Source organism: Mauremys reevesii, linkage group 1 (assembly GCF_016161935.1).
Source record: "Mauremys reevesii isolate NIE-2019 linkage group 1, ASM1616193v1, whole genome shotgun sequence".
Lineage (NCBI taxonomy): Eukaryota > Metazoa > Chordata > Testudines > Geoemydidae > Mauremys > Mauremys reevesii.
The window spans coordinates 302,964,354-302,982,979 of record NC_052623.1 but is presented as its reverse complement, the minus strand read 5'-3'; the positions used below and the strand labels follow the sequence as shown (position 1 = coordinate 302,982,979).

The following is an 18,626-nucleotide window of genomic DNA, read 5'->3' as shown; positions in this document are numbered from 1 at the left end:
CAAGACTGAGGTTCCTAGGGTTGTGTCTGGGGGCGTTGATATTGGCTAGTGTCATTCGGTTGCACAATCCAAGGAGCAGCTTACATGCCAGAGGCGGTGTGTGAACAGCCCAATAGTGGGGGTTCTCACAGCAGAGTAGGTTAAGGCTAGCTCCCAGACTCAGGGATTGGAGTGACCTAGCAGATCACTGGTCCAGATAACACCAGTGGGGAACATCAGACATTTAATAAACTGAACTTCAAAGACAGCCTGATATTGTAAATGGAAGGAATGTAGAACTTAAAGGGGGAGATGTAATGGAATGCTAAACTGTATCAGTGTCTTCTCTTCAGCAACAGTCCAAGACAGTGGTTAGAAGTAGCTGGAAGGCAGGAGGAGGAAGGAGGAGAAAGTGCTTCTGGAGTGTCTGGGAGCTATCAAGTGGATTCAGCAACACCCTATCCCAAAGCTTTATATTTGAGAGAACAAAAATTGCTAAATGAAATGGACTATCCCCTGCAGCAGCATGACATGAGACAAATGATCAAAGACCCATTAAAATTGGACCTATCCATTTTCTTATCTGTTTACAAATCTACAATGCTTAAAATGGGACCATAAGGATTGCCATACTGAAACAGATCATTGGTCCATGCAGCTACGTTTCCAACGTTGTCAGTGAATTCTCCAAGTAAATCCCCAGTAATGTACCTGTAAATCATGAAGGGCAAGGAGGGGTGGGGGGGTGGAGGAGGTATATTATTCTGAACCCAGGTGGTGCTTTGTCTACAGCCTGATGGATGATGACTGTAGTCTCGTCCTCACTGTCTGTATTAGTGGACACTATTCTTATGCACATAGTTAAATTTTTTTTTTTTAAGAAAAAAACCACCTTTAATATTTTGTGACAGCAAGTTCCCTGGATTTTTATAAATCTTCTTAGGAAGTGTTATTTGTTTTAAATTTACAATTAAATGTGTTTTGGTCCCTAAACCAAATTTTTTAAAGAAAAATCAGGCTGCTCTGACTTGGGGAGCCAGCCCAGCACCCCTCAAATTGGGTAAAGGCCACTGCTGCACACACACCTACTTCTTATGTTGTGGTGTCGTCTGTGCTGTTCAGATGTTGCTAAGGATCATCTCTTACACCGATAGGTACCTGTTACATGGGACCTGGGACAGATTAATACCCAGTGTAGGTGTATGTTGCCCAACAGCTACCAGGCAGAGCTTCAAAAACCTCTCTGCAGCTTTTAAAATAATACATTCTGCTCTTCACCAATTCCCAAAGAGGGCAGAAGGCCAAGAGCATTAATGTCTTAGCAGACAGACTGTAGCTTATATTAAATTAACTGTTTTTTCCCTAAGCAATGAGAAGCAGCAGCAAAGAAGGGAGGAGCATCAGGAAAGGAAATGAAGAGAAACCGGTTTGAAGGGATTTAACGTCCCCAGGACTCTGACACTTGAAGAGTGGCAAGAGGCTGTGGTTACACATGAACGGTCACAGAGTTGGTAAAAATAGATACAAGGGAGTCAAGAGAGACAAAGCCACAGCATCTGTGTAATGCTGAAGCCCTTAATAAGTTTCTTGCTGCTGCTTGCTCAAAAAAAAAGCAAACCCAATTAAGTCCTTTAGAGCGCCTAAAGAGCTTACGATCTGCTGATGCCTAACAAGAATATGGGATAAAAAGCTCTATGTTATGTTTTCTGTACTTTGACTGCAATGTTCTTTATCACGTGAGATGTGTTGACCTGAATTTATAGGCTAGTTTTATTATGGCTTGCCACTGATCTGATCAGAAGATATTTTAGGTTCTTGTCCCAATTCAGGCTACAGGGTTAGAGAACACAGAGTTCAATATCGTGAGAGGACTCTTGAGGTGTGTGGAAAGGACACTTACACTGAGGACAATACCAAATTGATAAGATCTTTATTAACATGAATAAAAGAACAATAAATGCTAATTAACACAGTTACAAAGTAGTAATACAATTCTATGACCCAATGGTAACATTTCTATTCTAAAAGACTATTTAAGCTAGCATACTCACACCCTTCCCTGAAGACCTGGTGGTAGGAGACAGAGGACCAGCCTTGTCTCTGGCATGCCCGAGGAACTGATGGTCCAGGCTTCCCAAGTCAGTAGGGATTAGGTTTGAGTGTTGAGTAGCTAGGCTGTATTGCAAAGGTGAGCTGATAGTTTGATAGAAGATAAAGAAAAAGCGACCTTTCCTGCATGGTTGTTTGCCCTCTTATAGGGCCCCAGTACTACTGCCCACTGCTGGAATCTAGACCCAACCTACCATGCCCAAATCTTATTTCCTTACCCACAAATCTTTGGGTACACTTACACTATAGGTTAACATATTATGACGTATTAATATGAATCTCATCCCTGAAACAGTTACCCTTGGCCTAACTCACGACTTCCATGTTTTGCAATGTGCCCTGCAATTACAGGTCTGCAGCAGACCTAAGGTAAATAGATTCAGTTCTTTGTTCGGTTCCCCAAAGTTCAGAGGGACCACCGGTAGGCCATTTATCTATGCCAAAGGTTACAAACATTCATACTGACTTGCTTTAGCTAATCATACAAGCCTGTAGATTAGCTTGTGTTACAGCCTACTATTCTGAATAACTTATGAATACCATAAACTGGAATTAAACATAAACCCCCCCAAAATATTATAATTCACTAATAGGATATAACAACAAAATATGAATCAGACCAATCAAGAAAACACATTATGCAATATAGAAAGCTAGCAAACTGGCCTTATGGGCTACAAATGCCAACTTTTGGACAGTGTCTGTTTTACAGTTCATCTTCTGCTGCGTATTCCAACAATGAATCACAATCTTCTATTTGTGATGTCCTAGACATCACTGCACATGATGTTTCTACATGTATTTTTCTTGTTTTTCCCTGTGATGTCATGTTCTTTACATAAACTCTTGTAGAGTAAGTGCTCTGACATTGAATTAGTTCCCCTGCACAGTGCTTTGCTGAATAGAGATGGGTTTATTCATCTGTTTTGCTGGGTCACGCCCTAATTCATTATGGCCAATCCTATGAAGCGATTCATTGTGTTAGGCGTAGTTCTGGCTGTACAAGAACACCATCTTGTTCTAGCATCAAAACTGCTCTGAATCCCTCTAATGCCATTCATGGAATTTAAAACAATAGAGAAATCACTTAAAAAAATAAATAAATAGCATTGTATTTTGTAAATTACAGTTCCAATTCAGTCTTATTTTATGTTTCTTGTTCTCCTTTGGTCATCCTTCAATACATAGTTAATATGTGGTTTGGATTGCTGTGTGTTAAGGGTTCCCCTTGCATGTGTGGATATATATTGCCCCTCATTTGCTATATGCCTGGATGTTGGTCCTTCATCATCCCACTCTTCCCCTTTCACTACAGCCCTTTAACTATCTGCCTCACCATCTCTTTCCCCCTTTTATCCCTTCCCCTCCCATCCTAGTTTTTCCACTTCATCTGAGGGCATGGCCCCTGGAAAGCTAAAATGCCAATAATATAATAGAAATAAACTATAATCCAAAAGAGTTCACTGAAGTTCATTAAACCACTTGTGCAGTACATGGGTAAAGGTATCAACATCTGGCCCAAAACAAAAAATATGAAAAAAGGAGTGGACCTACCATGGTTTGTACCAGTAACCACCATGATTACTTTGCCTGTAGAGTATCCTGTTCCCCTGTTCTTTATATTTGTGTTTTAGATTATGAGCAGGGAACGTGTCTTCCTATGTTTGTACAGTTCCTGGCACAATGAAGCCAATTTTGACTGGAGCCTCTGGGTGCCACTCTATTAGAAATACATAATAAAATTATTAAGAAAGGGGAAAAATAAAACTTGTGTGCAATTCACATTTAATGGGAGCCATTTATTCTTTACAATTGCATAACTTTCTTCAGATAGGTCACATGAGGCTGTGTTATAAATAGACACTTCCACCGAAACCTGCACTATCAAGGATATGATGAGGTCAAACTACAATAAAGGTATTATTTATATAATGAGCTAAGCATTCACTGCCTAGTATTCTCCCCCACTGTGTATTAATAAATTAGCAGACAGATGAGAGGAGTACTCCCAAAGAAATAGGGCTGAGTAGTTAGCTTTCAGTGCTAGGCACCTGCAATTTATCCCTTTGTAATTAATGTTTGCCAATGATAATCTTCATTCGCTAATTTTATGCATGATGTTAATTAAATGATTAGCATAACCATCACATCCAGTTCACCTGTGGACACAGTCCAGGAGGAACTGAAATGTCACATGTCTCTGTGGTTTAGGTTTGTTAATGCATCCCAATTAGTCATAACCTCTAATAACCTTGAATTACGTTGTATTTAGACAAAGTTCACACTCTAATTAAATTAGTGCTCATTTCTTTATGGATAATACTGCAGTGTATCTCAATTCAGTACTCTTGCTGTGAATAATCATCTTTATCTTCTGCTCTCAGCTCTGTAGGTAGGTGGGTATGTACACACCATTTTACCATATTAATTTACCATTAATTTTATTTGTATTGTAGCGGCATTTAAAGGATCATTGTTCTAGATGTTGGTGAATATTTATGAAAGCAGATATACGAATGGCCAAAGTTTTAGGACGAGAGGTGAAATCCTAGCACTGGTCTGAGAGGGGTGTTAAATGTTTTCTTTGAATCTGATGAAGCGCTGTGCTCCCAGGGCTGAGAGCCCAATGAACACAAAAAGAAGGCCTGTCTGAACCCTATGCAGAAATGGTACATTTGAAGTATTTTAGGTTTTCCTTCTATTAAAATGTTCTTAAATCTGTAGTTCTTAAGGCTTTTGTTTTGCCCCCAGTTTTAATTTAAAAATTCAGGACTTCAAAATACTGATGTTGCCTCCCTAGTTATCCAGGGCCTTGCAAGTTGGATTCCCAGTGGAAGAGAAATCAGTGACATGGGATCTGGCTGTATTTTAAAGCTACATCTACATTTACTTCAGGGTGTAGAGTTCAGCCACTGCATGTCCAGTTGGCTTGGGTATAAATAGTAGTGTAGACAGTGTAGCATGACTTCACAATGGAGAGGAGAGTAGAATTCCCTACAAGCCTGAACGCTTAGGATATATAGTCTGTGGCTCAGTGCCTCCCATGCCTACACTGCTAAAAATAGCAGTGTAGTGTCCTGCTTCTAGAACCTTTCACTGTGGCATGTAGCTACATGTGTAGTGACTGCATTCTACACACTGCCATAGGTGTAAATCTCTTTCTCTCTCTCTCACACACACGCGCACCCCCCCCCCCCCAACCTGCAGGCAATACCTTTTTTCAAGAATCCCATCCCAACACCAGTGCTTGGTTCCCATGAAGCAACTATTGCAAGAATTGACTAGCCAAAGATGAAGAGAGCAAACTCCCCTGCTGCTCCCACAGTTCCCTCTCCCAGAACCTTGCATAACCAAAGCTAGTTTTGGAGGATTAAGGTGCACTGAACTAAAACCACTTTACCCCTAAATGAGAGCATCCACATGGGATTAACATGGTTTAATTTATGCACATTGTCTTCACACCTTTCCTTGATTTGTCCTGATTTTTACTGAGCATCCCCTTGTAGACATGTGCTTAGAATTCTGGAACACAGCACGCTGGACAATTAATAGATTATGACTAACATCATGGCTACAATCGCCATACAATAAAACCAAATCAGAGCATGTAAATAGATAGCATTAGTGTTTTTCATTTGGTTTTGCTTTTTTGTATTTGGGGAAAGGTACTTGTGGTTTCATCTTCCCGAGCACTGCTGAGTACCTGTAAGTGGGGAAGAATCACCCACAAAGCTGACCAGGGAAATTCTATTTTAATTTCCTAGAGCCAGAAGTAGAAGCACAGCTCTGAGCCGTGTTTTATTCATTTTAGAGAAGGACCCCTCGATAGTTTGAAGTTGGCCCTTGTTGTTGCCATTGGCACCTGGCTGAAGGGTTATATAGTTTATGATCACACAGGCTTTGACCAACTCCCACTAAAGTCAAAGGAAAGACTTCCAGTCACTCAGGGGAGTTGCACGACTCGCACGAGGGCCCTAATGAGAAACCATAGCATAATATCCTGTACAATAAAAGCAAAGAGCTATAGATTTAAAGTTGTTCTGTAACCTTAACTCAACATTTCCTTATTTTTGTTGAAAAAAATAAAAAACAAACAACAAAGAAGGGTCCAGTGGCACCTTAAAGACTAACAGATTTATTTGGGCATAAGCTTTCGTGGGTAAAATACCCACTTCAGATGCATCATTTTAAATGCATGTATTTAAAGCTTCAAGAGAAGAAGTTCAACCCTAACTATAATAAAGATTAATGAATAAATGTATACTGGCAAAAAATAAATAAAAATACAAACTCAAATGTAGACAGTCAGTATATAGGACATCTAAGTCAGTAAACATCAAATGAAGGATTCTCTTTGTATGTGAATAATCCATTCCCACAAGAAACTGAATTAAGGACCTTTGCATCTGAAAACAGTAAGTATAGAAGGTATGCACTTTCTTTCTCAGTAGTCCTGAGCCTGGTACACAAAAGATATAGTAAATGGAGTCTGTGGAACATAGGAAATTGATTTAAAAAAAAATCACCCTGAGTGAATTTGAATGTTCTTACCTTCATATAGCATTGCACATTCAAACAACAGGCCTAATTCTGCCACCACATCCATATCTGCAACTCCCATTAAAATACATATGTAACATCCATGAATAAAAGGAACACAGCATTTAATCTGGGGGTAGCTATAGTCTAGTGGATTACATTTAGGGCAGGGATTCAGTAGACCAGGCTTTTATTTCCGTTTATAACACAATAGCCTATAGCAGCAGTGACCAACTTCTAAACTGTAGCTGGCTAGGAGATTTTTCTCACTGATAATAGATGTGGAACTTGCTACCTTCATCCATGCCTTTGTCACCTTGAGACTAGAGTACTCGGCTGGTTTCTTAAATCAATCTGAAAACTGAAGCTGTTGAAGGCTGGGGTGATGCATTTGGTAATCAGTATCTCTAACTGGGAACACACCACTGGTCAATTGGCTGCCTGTTGGAGTCTGGGTAGAATTTAATGTGTTGGATTTGCCTTAATAAACCCTAAATGGCCTAGAAAACATCTTCTTAAGAGACCCCCTCTCTTTGTGTGATACTGCCACGGCTGAAGTCTGTAGATGGAGACACTCAAGGCTAAGGTCCCCTTGCTTTAAAAGGGTGAGGTTGCCAGTGGGGAATTGTCAATCAAGGGCCCTCAACTTTGTTATTTTTTCCTCCTGCCCTTATCCCAAAATAGCCAAAGCATATTGACCTTAGTGAATTCTGCACATATTAGGTTTTAGGGTGTAGATTTCATTGCCTCTGATCAGACTGTCCTTGTCTTATTCTATAGACAAATCAAAGATGTCAGTCTCCCTGGCTTTCTATCCCACACTTTTCAAAACAAAAACAAAAACTCAACAATTCACAATACTAATTGATCCATATACTGCTTGCCTTAGTCACAAATATAAATTGCATTTACTTTAGTGGGACTAGCCCCTTGAATTTGGTGAACCAGATTTAGCCTTTGATGTGACTTGTGTTTTAGCACAAATCCAAATTCATTAATACTACTGGCTTGGCAGTGAGATTTAAACATTTTTAAAGAACAAAAAAATACAAGAGTATCAGCCAACTCTATGGTACTAAGCAGAAGTGATCAATAAATATTTCTGTTTGGGGAAAAAACCTCAGATAATATAGTATCATATGGTGATGATAGAACTCTTTCCAGTCCACTAATATTTTTGGAGAATGCTAAATAGAAGCTACTAACATTGGATATTTTTTAAATCAGCAGCTCTAGATGACTTGCATCCAAGAGTTTTAACAGAGCTGGCTGAGGAACATCCTGGACTGTTAATGTTAATTTTAAACAAGTCTTGGAGCACTGGGGAAGTTCCAGAAGACTGGAAGGAAGCTAATGTTGTGCCATTTTTTAAAAAAAAGAGTAAACGGGATGACCAAGATAATTATAGGCCTGTCAATCTGACATTGATTCCAGGCAAGATAATGAAGTGGCTGATATGGGACTCAATTAATAAAGAATTAAAAGCAGGGTAAGGTAAATAATGCAAATCAACAAGGGTTTGTGAAAAACCGATCCTGTCTAACTTGATCTCTTTTTGTTGAGATTGTAAGTTTGGTTGACAAAGGTAATAGCGTTGACATAATATACTTAGACTTATGTCAGGTGTTTGACTTGGTACCACACAACATTTTGATTAAAAAACTAGAATGATAAAACAACATGGCACATATTAAATGGATTAAATAATGGCTAACTGATGAGACTCAAAATGTAACCGTATATGGGGAATCAAAGCAGGTTTGTTTCCAGTGAGGCCCTGCAGGTTCTTAGCTTTATGCTATTTAACATTTTTGTCAGTGACTTAGAAGAAAACAAAAATCATTAAAAGTGCAGACGACAAAAAAAATTGGGGCAGGGTTAATAACAAAAGGACAGGCCACTGATTCAAAGCAGTCTGGATTGCTTAGTAAGGTGGGTGCAAGCAAACAATATGCATATTAGACATGCATATGTCTAAATGTATATATCTAGAAACAAAGAAAATAGGCCATACATACAGTATAGGGACTCTATGCTGGGAAGCAGTGACTCTGAAAGAAGGGATAATCAGCTGACCAGGACCTCCCAGTGTGACACTGTGGCCAAAAGAGCTAATGCGATCCCAGTATGCACAAACAGGAGACTCAAGTAGTAGTAGAGAAGTTATTTTGCCTCTATATTTGGCACTGGTGTGTCCACTGCTGGAATACTGCATCCAGTTCTGGTGTTGACAATTCAAAAGGGATGGTGATAAATGGGAGAGGGTTCAAAGACAAGCCACAAGAATGATTAAAGGATTAGAAAACCTGCCTTATAGTGATTGAGCCCCTTGAGTCAATCAAAGAAAAGGTTAAGGGGTGTGTGACAGGTTCTCTGTCACGCCCCTGTTCCAGAGCCCACTGGCTATCCCAATGAAGTGCAGAGAGGCTTTCAGTTATGCAGCGCCGGTGGCTTTATTTACACATACACAGTTCTCCCACCACCAGTGTTGAGCTATATACAAGGCTTACAGGGTTAGTTCCCACTTTTCCTGCAGTCAGCCCACAGCTAGGAGTCTGACCTTTCCCTGGCTGCCTTTTCTTCTGGCTCCCAGCCCTTATAACTGCTGGCTTGTCAGGCCCGCAGGCCAAGTCAATTCCCAGGCCAGGCATTACGTCTGTTTCACCAGCCCCAATCTATTTCCCTTGACTGGAGCTGGCTGATCAGGGGTTAAGTGCTTTTGCACCAGCACCCTGCTACAGGGTGACTTGATTACAATCTAGACGCATCTACATGGGGAACAAATGTTTAATAATAGGCTCTTCAGTCTAGCAGAGAAAGATATAACATGATCCAATGGCTAGAAGTTGAAGCTAGATACATTCAGACAGGAAATAAGGTGAACATTTTACAGTGAGGCTAATTACCCAATGGAACAATTTACATGGTGAATTCTCCATTGCTGACATTTTTAAAAATCAAGATTGGATGTTTTTCTAAAAGCTATGTTGTAAGAATTATTTTGGGGAAGTTCTATGGTCTGTGTTATACAGTAGGTCAGACTAGATCATCACAGTGGTCCTTTCTGGCCTGGGAATCTATAAACATGTTCAGTTCTTTAGAAGAGGACATTAATATGCATAACAAAACTGTTTAAGGATGCAAAAATCTGAGGGAGATTAATGAAGAGATTAACCAGAATACCCTGTGGAATGGCATTTGGTAGCATTCTCTCCATCAGGCAGAGACAGTCATTCTAATGATAATTCTTGATTAGATCAGTAAATCTACCTCAGATTGAATTTTATTTAGAACTCAGATACAGGATAAGAGTAAAATGAATTAATAATTCCACTGGCAGCAGTTTTGACCTCTGAAAAGAATCCAGAAATAATATATATTTTTGGCACAGAAGACTGGAAAGTGTGTTTATATAATAGCAAAGGACTTCAGGGAAAGATGCTTCTCCTCCAAGGCTGCAGGGTGGATAAATGTAGATGGCATTCTGGATTAACCTTGTGGACTAAGGGCTTTTTTCTTCTTTTGTGAATTAGGTTTGTGTGCACTGTTACAGAATAACTATTCCAAAATAATTGCATTCACACGGCTGGCTTTTACATTCTTCCCTCTGAATCAGTGCAGACATACTCTGGAAAAAAAACCAGGAGTACTTGTGGCACCTTAAAGACTAACAAATTTGTTAGTCTTTAAGGTGCCACAAGTACTCCTGGTTTTTTTGCGGATACAGACTAACACGGCTGCTACTCTGAACTCTGAAAAAAGTCACTCCTGTAAGTACTCAGCATTCAGGTTTCCCTTGGTGCTTTAGCATACTGCTGGCATCTATGCATTGCTATTTTCTTGCAATGCATTGAGGCAGGGGTCTCACACATGCGGCCCACGGTTATTTTCTGTGGCCCATGAAGTCCTTGCAGCCCCGCCCTCCTCCAGCGTTTACCGAGAGTGGCTCCGGCCTGACGCGCACTGGGGGCAGGGCATGCTCCCTCCCTGCCCCTGCGCCGGTCCGGGAAGCGGATGGAACCTGCAGGAGGAGGGGCACAAGGGTGTGTGTTGATGTTGCTTCAGGCACCGCCTCCAGCAGCTCCCATTGGCCACGGTTCCTTGTTCCCGGCCAATGGGAGATGCTGGCGGCGGTGTCTGAAGCAACAGACACACCCTGTGCCCCTGCTCCCCCACGTTCTAGCCACTTCCTGGAGCAGCGTGGGGGCAGGACGGGCAGGCAGGGAGCATGCCCCCCCAAATGCCTCCTGCAGTCAAACCCCCTGTCCCGACCCCTTGCCACACCCCAATCCACTGCCCTGAGCCCCCTGACCCCCTGCTGCACCCCAACCCCTTCCCTGAGCTGCCTGCCGCACCACTCCTGCACCTCAATCCCCTGCCCTGAGCTCCTGCCACCCCCCCCACCCCTCCTGCACCCCATGCTAATTGATTATCCAGAAAAACAGGGTAGAACAGAAAGATTTATATTTTTATATAAACTTTTCAGATTTAGGCATGTGTTACAAGTAACAGTAAGTACAATGTTTTCAGACAAGTGATTTTCCAGTTTGTGCTGTCTTTGAATATATTACACAAATTGGGGGTGGGGGAAAGGGTGACTACCTAATTCATGCAGAAATGTAAATGCTACAATTCCTGCACCAGATACCAGAGCTGCCGGGGCAGGGGGAGGGAGATGTCAAGTGGGGCAATTTGCCCCAGGCCCTGGGCCCTGCAGGGGACCTGCACTGTCCCGGTGGCAGTCTGGGTTTTTGGTTGGCATTTCGGCAGCGGGGGGCCCCTTCAGTGCTGCCAAAGACGCTGAGTGACTGAAGGGTCCCCCGCCACCGAAATGCTGCCGAAGACCCAGACCGCCACCGGGTGAGTACAAGCGCTGCAGCTCCCCTGCTTTGCCCCAGGCCCCCTGAATCCTCTGGGCAGCCCTGCCAGATACCCCCCTCCCCCCAGTTTTGGCACCAGTGGTGGGTGGGGAGGCAGGGGGCTGTGGCTCCCCTTTTTAACAAAAGAAACCTAAGTGCAGAATTCATGTTCCCCACATGTTTTTTCTCCCTATAGAATCATAGATTCTACTGGGGAGACACTGCAATTACACCTTTTGCCCACCACAAGCTGCTGTGACACCAAAAGAGAGGACAGCTGGGTCACTGCCTGAGCAGTCAGCTGCTGAAAGGGAAGAGGCACTTTGACCTTGGCCCCCACACTTCTACAAAGTTTCCAGCACCCTTGCCACCCACCTACAATGGTCAGGGCCACCTAGGGGGGCAAGTGGGGCAATTTGCCCCAGGCCCTGGGCACCGCAGGGGTCCTCACTAGAGTTTTCAGGTGCCACCACTAGAGTTTTCAGCAGGTCTTCGGCAGCAGGTCCTTCAGTGCCGCCGCACACACCCGGAGCGAGTGAAGGACTCGCTGCCGAAGACCCGGAGCTTCTTCAGCTCTGAGTCTCCAGCAGCAATTCGGCAGCGAGGGCAGTTCCGCTCCGGGTCTTTGGTGGCAGTTCGGCAGCAGGTCCTTCACTCTCTCCGGGACTTGCCACTGAAGTGCCCCGAAGACCTGGAGCGGAAGGACCCCCGCCGCCGAAGACCCCAGGCCCCCTGAATTCTCTGGGCAGCCCTGACAATGGTTCTGTGATGTGGAAGGTTGTCCACTTGGAAGTGGAATGAAACTATCAATTCATCTCACAGGTGACCACACAGCTATGAAATTGACAACTTTAATTCACCCAGGACAACTTAGAAGCAAACAAAGGGTCCATTATCCTCATTGCTAATGCTTTGGGCCATCCAGTCCCTCAACCATTTCATTCTCAATGCTGAGACTCAGTATAGCATTTCTGTTATTGAACATGACATAGTAGTTTGCTCTGAATTCAAAGGGAATCTTGTAGCCCTCAGGTCCTTTACGGCTTGACTGTAAATTATAGTCTGAAGTATAAAAGTTGATACATATTTTTCAGACCACAGGACTGAAGCCAAATCGCTCAAAGTGCCCCACATTACACACAGTATACTTTTTTCTGATTCACTGTTCTACTAATCTCCTAAAATTAGGGCCATAATTTATTCTTCCAGCCTTTTGAAACCACACTTGTTTTTAACTAGTGTGTTCTATCCATTGATGTTTTTATTTCAGATATTTTTGCAATATCTTATTTCATTCATTTGACTCTTATTTTCATAAGAATCCTACTCAGCTTTAATAGTTGGAAATAATAGTTGGATAATATGAACATAACTGAAAAATATTTTTCAGTTATCTTGAGGAATATAAAAACAGTACTTTAATTAGATTCATGAGGACTTAATCAAGTGTAGCATCTTTTATTATTTCCCCATTTTACCTTGCATTCTCATTTTAGTATGCATTATTTTCATAATTACAAGGTAATCTTCAATAAAAAAATTTCAGCTTGGACATTTAGTTTTTATAACGATAGGTGCTAACATTCTGGAACAAATACTACTCTTCCACTTAGGAAACAAAACAGAAAGACGTCTGCAGATAAGCAGAGTCCCCCATAGCCAAAATACACAGCCAGCAACTGGTTGGATTGTCTGGAGTGATATCCACGTCCTTGAACAAGAGACTTGCTTTCTTTCTACTCTTGTGTGTAGAAATGGTCTGAAGGCTCGTATCCTCATTAACCCCTTCCAATAGATGGCAGCCTACAATTATACTTCAGGTTTCCTTCTGTTTTCCTAAAAGCACAGCAAGCTGATAGATTCAGCATAAAGCTGTAGCTCACCGTATAAATAAGTAGGCCCACTGCTGTGCACATCAGGATAACTCATGATACATGGAGGTAACACAATGAAAATCACAGTTTAGAAATCCAATTTATCTTGCTGTGAATAGAATTGCATCCACAACAGACAGCAATTAGTTTTGTTCCATAACACTGTTATAGAAATGTGACATTGAAAAACTATTTGCAAACTACTAGGCATTCACATAGCATAAACTCATGGAGTTTAGAGAAATGTTAATTCAAGTTGTGTGGGGGAAAAACCCACCCTATAAAATCCTTTATAAAGTGCAGTCACAAGGTCAGAACACAACTGCTGAGGTAATGAAGCAAAAGCTTCTCACATTTTGGTTACTTATGCATTTTATGAAAGTTACAAAATTGTGGCTACTTCTCTCAGAACTACTGGGATTCAACCACAGTCAAATTATGGATTAGTTATACTCTCCCTCTGTAGCATAACACTAATCCTTATAGCACATGGTTTGATTTACAGTTGGATGACCAATATTATATTGCCTGGTTTTTGTGCTGTTCTTCATTTTGCATTAATATTTGCTAGTAATCCTCTTGCAAATGTGATTCTAGAAGCTCATTCACCACTTATGCATAGTAAATAGAGACCTCAATCCTGAATGTGCTTAAGCATTTTCATAACATTAAGTGGGTGTGTAAGTGTTTCCAGGATTCTGTCAATAGCAACTGTGTGTAAAAGGCTCTTCCAAAGAGCATTATAGTTTGTCACAGACTCCTCTCTTAGTCACCTCAAACCCCACATGCTATCCCTTCTAGCAGCCAGAAACCTGCCATGGATATTCTAGTGATCAAGGCATCTGGATGCTGGGAGAACAAAGGGGAGTATGGCTTTCCCTCTGAATATTCAGCACCTTTATCTTTTCTCTGGGAAACTCACTGCTAAATGAGATGACATGAGTCAGGCTTCCTTTATTGGTTTAGTCTGAAATTATCTTGCTTTTTGGGAGCAACCTCATTTATGAATGAGGCATACTAGTTAGACCCAAAGGTTTGATTCTTTTTTCACCAAGGACTTGTCTACACAGGTATATTGACAGAAATGGCTATTGAGGAATAAGCTATTCTGCAATAACTTCCTGTGTTGACGCTATTCCAGAATAGGGAGTATCTACATAGCGAGCTATTCTGGAAAAGCTATTCCAGTTAGTTCCTCTGGGAAGATAAGCCCTAACATCAGTTTCTCAGAATTGTTTAAAGGCAATACTACCACCAGTAGCTAGCTCTTATATAGCGCTTTTAATCCATTGGCCTCAGATCTCTTTACAAAGGAGCATCAGTATCATTACCCCCATTTTATAGATGGAGAAATGGAGGCATAGAGGAGAAAGTGACTTGCCCCAAGTTAACTACCAAAGCAGTGGCAGAGCCAGGATTTGAACTCTAGTCACCCGAGTTTATGTTCTCTCTCACTTGAGTTGAGGTGGGGTTGTATGCTATACGCAGAGCAGCTGTACCTTGGCCAATCAGAGCTAGTAGTAACCTGTATTTGAAAATGGAAGGGAGAGCTTTTTAGATACACAAAATTAGATTTAAAAAAACCTCATATGCATCACAAAACCCAGTCTAGAAACAGACTTGGTACATATGACTAAATTTGGAACGTGCTCAAGAATCAACTGGTACTAAATTCATTACTACAGCTAAGCTTTGCATTGTTCCTATGATACAAAGTAGCCATAAACTAGGCTTAACAGGCTGGTTAAAGTGGGTTTATGACTGTTTTGCATCAGAGTGGTGGAAAGCAGCAGCTTATGATAAGTCTAGCCCAAAGTCTTGTCAAAGCTGGCAAAAAAGGGGGCCCCGTAGTTCACCATAAATGCAGATACGACAGTAGCAATAGTAGAAGCTGTATGGTAGATTGGGCACAGGTATTTAACCATTGTCATTTTAATTCTGCTTGCAGTTAGATGACATGATTGTAAAACACAAGTTAGCCTGCCTGAGCCTTGTCTAGGCTGCAGTTTCCCTTAGAATTGCACTAGTGGGCAACAGTGGTGAATTACAGGGCCCATTTTTGCCGGTGTAGACACAGCCCAAGATATTGAAAACAACAACAACAACATATTTCAACTGCTGACTAACAGCAAATCCAACAACAGCAGGCTCATAAATGAGGTTTTCCAAGACAGCAAACTCCCTCTCTCTGTTACTCACCTCAAAGATTATCTACAAAGAAATCAATGAAGCCTAGTAAAACTATCAATTTCAGACACAGTTTAAATCCATTGACTGATTTACATTGATGTAAGCTAGAATCAGGCCATACATGCTTTGTGTCTTGACTATACCAATATCAGTACAAAATGGTAGAGACCAGAGAATTCTGTGAATAATCATATTTAATTTCAGTATAAAGAGTACATCACATAATTACATCACTATGACCAGGTTCAAAGTGCAAGTTGGTTGTGTCTGCTGCTAAGTAAGAAGAAGGACAGTGACATCATGATGGAAGAAAGAACTAAACGGAAAAGAAAGCACTGGAAATACACAGGGGAAATGTATGATGCAGTGTTGAAAGTGAGGAATCTGTGGTGCTGCTGTGCAGGTCTGGTTTAGAAGCAGAGCACTGGAGCTAGACAGAAGAGAGAGAGTAAGCAAATCTGATTAGAAACTCTAGCTGTTTTTATTGTTTTCTTAAATGGGTTAATGCATGTGTGATATTCCAGGGCACACTCTAGAACAGTGGGGGGTTCAATCACACTGCCCTGCAACCTTGGGTGCCTTACAATGCCTTGCTGTAGTTGTTCCCACCTGGGCTGCCCACAAGCAGCCTTCCAGCATGGAAGGCCACACCCTGAGTGTCTGTGTGTAACTACAGCCTGCCAGCTGCACCCTGGCTTTCACCAGCCTCAACACATCTGCAGGCCTGGATTTTCTCCCAGAAATGTATGTCCTGTACTGCCCAGCCCTCTCTTGGACAGTACAAATATATTAAGTCCATTATTTCTTTAAGGGAATAAATGCCAATTTATTCCCTTAAGCAGTTGCCCAGCCAATTTAGCTTAACAGACTGGATTAGATAAAACAGTAAGATACATTGATTAACTACAAAGAGATAGATTTGAGTACAAATAATGAGGCATAAGTCAAATGGTTACAAGAAATAGAGATAAAACACTTAATATGTACTTAAATTATTTTAGTTGCAAAGCAAACTCTCACCATATGTGCCAGCAGATTACTGACCAAACTTTCAGGACATGACTCCTCCCCCAGAGTCCAACAGCTGTTTCTTTTTGTCTTTCTCAGATGCTGAGAATGAGGTGGGTACGGAGACAGAGGGTGTGTTTGTCCCTCCTTTTTATAGTTTCAGTCGCCCCCATGAAAAACATTTCCAGCTGAGATCCTGGAGACAAAAAGTCTGTGTGGAAGGATATTCCCTGGTGTTTTTTGTGTCACCTGTTCAAACTTCCTTTGTTTTCCCTCACTGCCTGATGGCCCTGTTTATTGCTTAAATGCAAATCAAGACAAGCACCTATCCCTTCCTTTGTTTAGGACAGACTTGAGTTCTGTCAGGGCAAGGCTGTGGGTTTCAAACAGGTGTTAATATCATACAGAGGAATCTTATAACTTTACATATGATGTACACACTTTTTACCAGGACAATGCTGACCAGCCAATTATGAGTTTTCAAATGACCCCTTACAAGGCATACTTTTTGTACAAAGATTATTACAGTAATGTGTTGGGTGTGAATAAAGGGGTATTCCATCACAGTATATCTAATTACATTGTAGCTCAGGAGAAGGGCTAGTAAATCTTGCCAGGAAAGATTTGGCCTTTATTCAATTTCAATACAAAAGAGGAAGTGGAGCTAAGTCAAGTCATTTTGCCATTTGGATAATAGGATGGGTGGTATTTCAGTTGAGGAAACTGGTGCCTTCCCCACCTCACCTCCTTGAAGCAAGGGCAGGTTTAAGTTCTATAGAGGCTGCCCTGCTGGCAGAGGCTGCTCTGGTGATACAATAATAAATCACCCACTGACTACATTTCCTCCTCAATTAGTGCTGTCCACCATTTGGGTTTTCCACCATAACCTCTCTCCATTGATTTTCTGTCATGGTCTGTGCTGCTTCAGCCCTGTGACCAACACCACCATCATCTCTTGTTTACTCCTTGGTCTTTCATATTCTCCCTGGTGCTCACCTGCCATAGCTCAATAGCAGCAGAACTCCCTGGGGTCAGATACCTTTGTCCATACCCATTGGATGAAATTGTCAATGGAAGTGTAGATTCCAGAAGTTATTTTCCCCTTTAGAACCTTTATCATGATTCCCCCAAGTGCCTGCTTGTGGCTAGGTGCAATAACCCTGGAGTTACTCTCTGTTGGCCCTCTCACATTCCTTCAGGACTCCACCATACATTCTCTTGTGTCCAATATTACCCCTTATCAGAGGACTGTTTTTTATCCCACATAGTGGGATAATGCTACAGTCCACTTATCCCACATACCATGCATATAGTCTATAAAAAGCCCAAAGCACAGCCCAATGACACACCTCATACTTCAGTTCCACCATCTTTTGCCATACCTGGGCTTCCTTTGGTCCCTACCTGTTCTTTATCACAACAGTCACTCCAACCATTCTAGATGAAATCTTTTCCAGCTTTATCCAGGATTCCAAGCCTCTGCCTAGGAAAAGTCAACATGTTAGCCTTTCCAGTAGTCTCTTTGTCCACAGCAGCCTACAGCCAGGCCTTCTTGCCTGGAAATCTCCTTCCTACATGGCTGTCTTCCTCTTATTTATCAGCCCCAAATGCTGCTCCACCCTCTTAATTGGGTTAATCTGGGACACACCTGCCACTTAAAGTGGTTAGACATGCTGAGACCTCCTTTTTTTCCCAAGGTTGTCTTTTATTTGGGGATATGTGGATAATTTCAAGCACATAAAAGTTATCTTAAAGAACCCAATGTAGTAAAAACAGAGGAAAAGAAATTATAACAGAAGCAATGGTTTGCTTAACAAGCATAGTTTAGTTTATGAAAAGTGTGAATCTAGATAAGGCATTTTGAGAGTAGTTACAGATTTTTCTTTTTAAAAAGCAGTAGTTTACATCTCCTGAAAACAATCCCCTCTGACCCTGCTCATCTGCTTGTCAACTTCTCTTGTCGAGATAGCACTGCTGTCCCCAATCCACTTATCAAGCTCCTAGCTCTGGGTTAGTTTGCATGTCTAGTTATGACTCCTCAATCCTTCTTTCCAAACAAGATTTCCCC

The 18,626-nt window shown here is 41.7% G+C and overlaps 1 long non-coding RNA gene across 1 annotated transcript; it reads right to left on the bottom strand.

Moving 5' to 3' along the window:
* Window positions 1-12,308: 12,308 nt before the first annotated feature.
* On the bottom strand, window positions 12,309-18,131 carry LOC120380380. Its single transcript, XR_005587747.1, has 3 exons — window positions 17,941-18,131; window positions 14,794-14,885; window positions 12,309-13,322 (listed from the first exon to the last, which is right to left on the bottom strand). It is a non-coding gene; the product is annotated as an uncharacterized LOC120380380 (long non-coding RNA).
* Between the last annotated feature and the right edge of the window lie 495 nt (window positions 18,132-18,626).